This window comes from Lontra canadensis, unplaced genomic scaffold, assembly GCF_010015895.1.
Source record: "Lontra canadensis isolate GAN:19392208 unplaced genomic scaffold, GSC_riverotter_1.0 scaffold68, whole genome shotgun sequence".
Classification (NCBI taxonomy): domain Eukaryota; kingdom Metazoa; phylum Chordata; class Mammalia; order Carnivora; family Mustelidae; genus Lontra; species Lontra canadensis.
Window position 1 is genome coordinate 10,198,694 of NW_022631062.1, and position 6,000 is coordinate 10,204,693.

Genomic DNA, 6,000 nt, shown 5'->3' on the forward strand with positions numbered 1-6,000 from the left:
CTGGGCGGGCGAGCCCTGTGCGTGCACGCTGGAGGTCGTCCCGGGCCTCCCCAGAGCAGGGCTCGCTGGCCGACGCTCAGCACGTTGGGGAAACAGGCACCACCTGACAGCAAGCGGCCTTCCCCGCTTCGGGAAGCCGGCACAGCCCGCTCGACAGCTCTGCTCCCTGCCGGCGTGGGAGGTGCCCCGAGATCAAAGCTTTGCCAACCCTGAGCCCGGGGAGGACGCTCCCTGCCCACAGATCTGTGCGTTCCAAGCTCCCTGCTTCCCCACAGGGGGATTTCAGGACGAGCTCATGCATTCGTCCCACAAACACGGGGGACACAAACATCTTCTGAACCAGGCCCACATTGGGTGTCGGGTTTGCGGCGGTGAGGAATGCATCCTTGTAGACAAAGAGGAGGGGACATGGAAGGTTAAGCCAGACGGTGGTCGGGGGTCATTGCATCAGGCAGGGATGCACACCGAGGCCTCGGGGGTGAGGTGGGGAGGACTGGCAGGCACTGAACTCAGCTGGGTGTTGGAAAACTCTTCTGGGGAGGACAGTGGCCTCAAGAGGACTGTAAATGCTGAGAAGGAGGGACACAAGATGGGACGGACAGAGGGTTTGGGCCGAGAAAGTTGTAGGCTGAAGGCCCTCAGTACAAAAAAGAAGCCCAGGGCCACTATGTGGGACAACTCTAGGGGGCGCCATGCCCACCGCCAATGGTTATAGACTGAAGGTCTGCATCCCCCCAAGTTTCATATATCACAGCCCCATCTTCCAGTGGGATGGGATTGGACGTGGCCCCCTTGGGAGTGACTACACTGAGATCAGGTCATGAAGGTGGGCACCATGATGGGATTGTGTCCTGAGGAGAAGAAGAAGAGAAACCAGAGATCTCTCAGTCCACCACATGAGGACACGGAAAGACGTGGGGTCTATGTCCCATGGAGAGCAGCCTGAGGAGGAACCAGCCCTGGCCCCGCCTGGATCTCAGACTCCCAGCTTGAGCCCCGCCTGGATCTCAGATGCTCAGCCTCTGCCCCGCCTGGATCTCAGACTCCCAGCCTCCAGGACAGTGAGAAATAAGTGTCTATTGTTTGAGCCGCCCAGTCCTTGGTATCTTGTCATACCAGCCCAGATGGACAACTGTGCCAAGTAGGACAAGTGCCCCAGAGGCGAAGAGTAGCCATTATTTGCCTCGTTCCTCATGGACGTAGGGTGTGACTTAGTACATGTCATGTGACAGCATCTGATAGGGCACCCATGATATTCCGTACATCTGGAGGGGATAGTTTGTCTGCTAAACCATTCCTTGTCCATGTAGGGATGGGGTTGTGGCATTTGGAGGTCAGTGGGGTTGCACAGTTGATACTGGGGCCCATTCATTGCTTTGTGGGCCATCAAAATAGAGAATAAAGCCTTTGCCCTGATATTTATGGACTTTGTCCGACTCTATGTTTACAGATAGTCCATATTTCAAATTGAAATGTATCACAGCCAACGTTGAAAGCAGCCCAAGGTCCATTGTATTTTGTGTCTCGTTTTGTCCCGTAGGAAAGGGAGCTAATGACCATGTGAAATGAAAGGGCAGGACCTAGTGAAAGTAATATTACACCTGTTCCTTCCTCCCAACCCCCCAAAAATCAGGGTCATGAAGCCTCTGAGTTGGGCCTTCAAGCACAAGTACAAATTTGATGGAGAGAAAGGAAGGGAGAACATTCTAGGAGAGCAAACAGGAGGTGTGGACCTCTTGAGTCCCGTCTTTGATAATAAGGTCTGAGCCGGGTCCTTTGAGGATTAAAATAACGACCGGCCGGGTCTTGACTTTGCTAGTCCTGGATGCTGGAACCACATCACACCCATAATCAGGGGAGGATGGAGATGGGGTCCTCTTGGGAAAAGAAGCCCACCAGTGCCCAGGAGATGAGTTACAGAGGGGGCTGAGTTTGATGCAAGGAGGTCACAAAAGCCTTTGATCTCATGCTAGGGGAGATGATACCAGGCAGAGGTGGGCAAACCCAACAGTCATGGGGTGGGGTGGTTTCAAGCATTCTTTGGAAAGAGAACCAATGGAAATATGGCACCCGTATCCTATCACAAGAGGACCCTTCTGCAGATCTGGAGAAATTGCAGTCCCTAGCATATGGCAGAGCTAGGATTCAAAGCCAGGCAGCCTGGGGGCACCTGGGGGGCTCAGTCGGTAAGTATCTGACTTTTGATTTTGGCTCAGGTCATGATCTCAGAGTCGTGAGGTCAAGCTCTGCGTGGGGCTTCCTGCTCAATGCAGAGTCTGCTGGAGATTCTTTCTCTCCCTCTACAGTTCCACCCGCTCTCTCTCCCTCTCAAATAAATAAATAAATCTTTAAAAACCATCTAAATCCAGACAACCCGGGTCCCAGACTCATGGGTCCTCAATGTGTCCTGTTGATGGTTGGCCCGAAGCATGGGTTCAAAAACCGCCTGTTACGTTAAACCGAGAGGAAATTGGATGAAGGCGGCTGGTGAAGGGAATGGAGGTGACCATCCAGCTGTCCGTCTTTGGTCCATCGTGGGTTGGGTTGACCTTAGCATTAGAGAGCAAGTCTGGTGCTTGGTGTGAAGAGAGAACTCTGGCTCGGGACCGGTTGGCTTTTCGTTGAGTGAAGAGGGCATCTGTTTTTCTGGTTTCCTGAGTATTCTTTATGTCTCAAAGTCTCACGTCTGTTAGCCATCAACTACTTGGCAATTACCTGCTTCGTGTCAAGCATAGAGAGGCGTGTGACACTGAGCTAACTCAACAGGCATCATGCCCTTGAGAGATGGACAGATTGGTGTTTTCCGTTGAGTTGTGTCTCCTTGGAAACACACGTCATGGTCCTCAACGCCAGGAACTCAAAACGGGACTTTATTTGGAAACAAGGTTCTTGCAAATGTAGTTAGTTATGAGGACCCGGGTGGGCCCAGAGAAGTGGACCCTTGCATGGTGATCCAGGTGGGACCTAAATCCAATAACACTGTAAGACATAGAGGAGACAGAGAGGCAAAGGAGAAGCCACGTGAAGATGGAGACAGAGATGGGAGGGACGTGGCCATGAGCCCAGAGATGCCTAGAGCTCCAGAAGCTGGAAGAGGCAGGAAGGAACCTCTCCAAGAGGTTCAGGAGGGAGCACGACCGTGCCCCACCTGGATCCCAGTGGTCCTGCCCCGCCTGGATCTCAGCATCCCTACCCTGCCTGGATGTCAGACATCTGGTCTCCAGACCTGGGAGACTTGATGAATTCCTGTGGTTTTAAGCTGCATGATTGGTAATTCTTTGTCACAGCAACAAGGAGACATTCATAGACGTCCCTTTCTTTGAAACAAAAGACCAAAAAGGTAATGACTACGCATAAGCCTTTTTCTTCCAGTGCAGAAATTACCCCCCAAGCCCGCCATGCTATGTATCAGCGGACCATCGCCACGGTCACGCCACTAAAGCCCCGTTGTGTTCATCAGTGTCGTTGCAAACTGTCACATGTGCACCTGCTTCATGCCGTTGTGGGTTTTTCCTCCCCTCCCATCAGCACTAGGACTCAGACACAACGGTACAGATCTCGAACACCGGTCGGAGCCCAACCGAATGCACTTCCCATGTGCCCGTCGGTCCTCCCTGACATGTGGACCTGAGTGGGAAAGCACAGGCACTCGCCTTACGTAAGAGCACTTTCAGGGACCCAGAGCCCAGCTTTCCCGTGGCCGCCCCGAGGTGGAGAATGCACGGCAGAGAAAAGGCCGCATAGGGCACCCGGTGAATACCGGCCACCGTTGACACGGCCGGGGAAGCACTAAGTTGTGGGGAAGAGGGTTCGAGGGGTCATGTGCCGTCATTCAGTGCTCTGTCCCTCCAGGACCCGCGGTGCCAGCTGGGACGGAAACCGTCTGAGTCTGCAAAATGTGTCCTGTCCTCTTCCTTCCTTCCCTCCTTCCTTCTCTTCCCTCCCCTCCCCTCTCCTCCTCCCCTTTCCTTTCCTTTCCCTCATTCCCTACAAAAGGCTAAACAAAAAACAAAAACAAAACCAGACAAACCCACGCTATCGATGGTGCAGGCATTTTACAGAAGAGCCAGATTCTTTATATCCTCAGTTTGGAATCCGTCCTCAGAAGAAATGCAGCCGGGTCGCCAAGCCAGGGATGTTTTCCCCGTTTTCCCAGACTTTACGGCCGCGTGTCTGTAAGACCCTGTGATTACGCCTCCTCACCCACCGACACACGCTGACGGACCCTTGCCGGCCGCCTCCCTCCACGCGCCGGCGAAACGTACAAACTCACCATTTCCAAAAGGCTCAGAATCGTCTGACCCAGGCATTCGTGCCCAAGAAACACACAAAAAATAACATCCTGGTTGTGAAGGCGGTTTCTAAACCACCTTCCCCTACGCACACAAAAGAGCTGGGTTTAGCCTAAACAGATGTGAAAGGAAAAGCGAACCCTGAGGTTTTCTGCATTTTTTTCCCCGGCACCTGGAGATGCACGTGTGCCTCGAGCATCTGGAGATCCGGATCTGGTTCTGTCCACCCAGGGCCATCCTGTCGGAGGTGAGGGACGCAGGGCATGCTGGGGTGCACACAGGTGTGTGTGTGTGTGTGTGTGATACTTTCAGGAAACCTGCATGTCTGATCCCAAACTCCCCACGGGACCGTTGAGTGCGGCAGGGGACGTGCTCGCAAAGACGTTTTCTCCCCATTTCCCCAAGCAGGAAAAGGAACAGAGACACCGCTCTGTGGACAAACTTGCAAAACCACACAGTCAGTGCCAGAAAACAGACACCAAAGGCCACATCTGTGTGAGTCCCTGTCCCCGAAGAGTTCACAATGGGAACCAGAGGCAGAAAGCAGATAGGTGGTTTCCCAAGGACACAGTTGAATTGTATCCATCCCCCTCCGTTCCTGCCCCCCCAAATCCCATATTAGAGCCATCCCTGGAAATCCTGCAGAATGTGAGGTTTGCTGGACATCGGGGAAGTGTCAGTGAAATTGGTTAGGACGGGGTCACGCCGGACTCAGGTGGGACATGACCCATGTGCGGTGTTTCCAGACAAACGGGGACGTTTGCACACAGATGGGCACACAGAGGCAGAGTGGGACCAGCCAAAGGACGCCCAGACCCTCCAGCTGCCCCGGGGAGCGGGGACACAGACAGGGAGCAGACTGTCCCTGGGAAGCTCTACGGGGAACCAGCTCGGTGCCCAGCGCAGTACTGGACTTCGGGTCTCCAGAACAAAGACACAACATGCTTCTGCGGTTTAAGGGCTTCCCACCCATGGTATGAGCTGCTACATGCAAGACGGACAGGAGTGTTTTTGCTCACGGCTTTGTCCATCTGCAGCACACGATGGGGCAGAATGACCCCCATCCCAGTCTGGTGAGACGGGGCAGCTCCCAGGTGCAGGACAGGCAGGTGCAGGAAGAAGCCAGCCTCCAGGGAAACCAGATTCCGCGAAACCGGGCTGTGTGCACAAGCCGCATCTGGCCATACGTGGCCATCCGCGGAGCAGTGGAATGAGACACGCTGTTCCCTTGTCAGGAACTCCTGGCCAGAGACGCTCCCGTGAACTGGGCACAGCCGAGGTCAGAAATCCTTGCAGGCCTCCCCAGCTCTGCCCCGTCAAGGGCCAGAGGGGTCACTGGGTCCATTTCTGCAAGCCACGCAGGATCTGGGGAAACCACCCTATTTGGCCGTTACAGGCGGGAAGTAGCCACACGCATTCCGAAAACGGGAGATCTGGACGACCACGAAACGTGATGCGTGGACACAAAGTTTCGAAGTCTACAAAATTTTCATACTTCCCCAAATGTGCCTGTTCTTACAGAATTTTAAAACCACACAGAGTTGCGTGCCTGGGTGGCTCAGCCGGTGAAGCATCTGCTTTCGGCTCAGGTCATGATCCCGGGGTCCTGGGATCGAGCCCTGCATTGGGCTCTATGCTCAGCGCGGAGTCTGCTTCTCTCTCTTTCTGCCTCCTGCTCTCTCTCTCTCTCTCTCAATAAATAAAATCT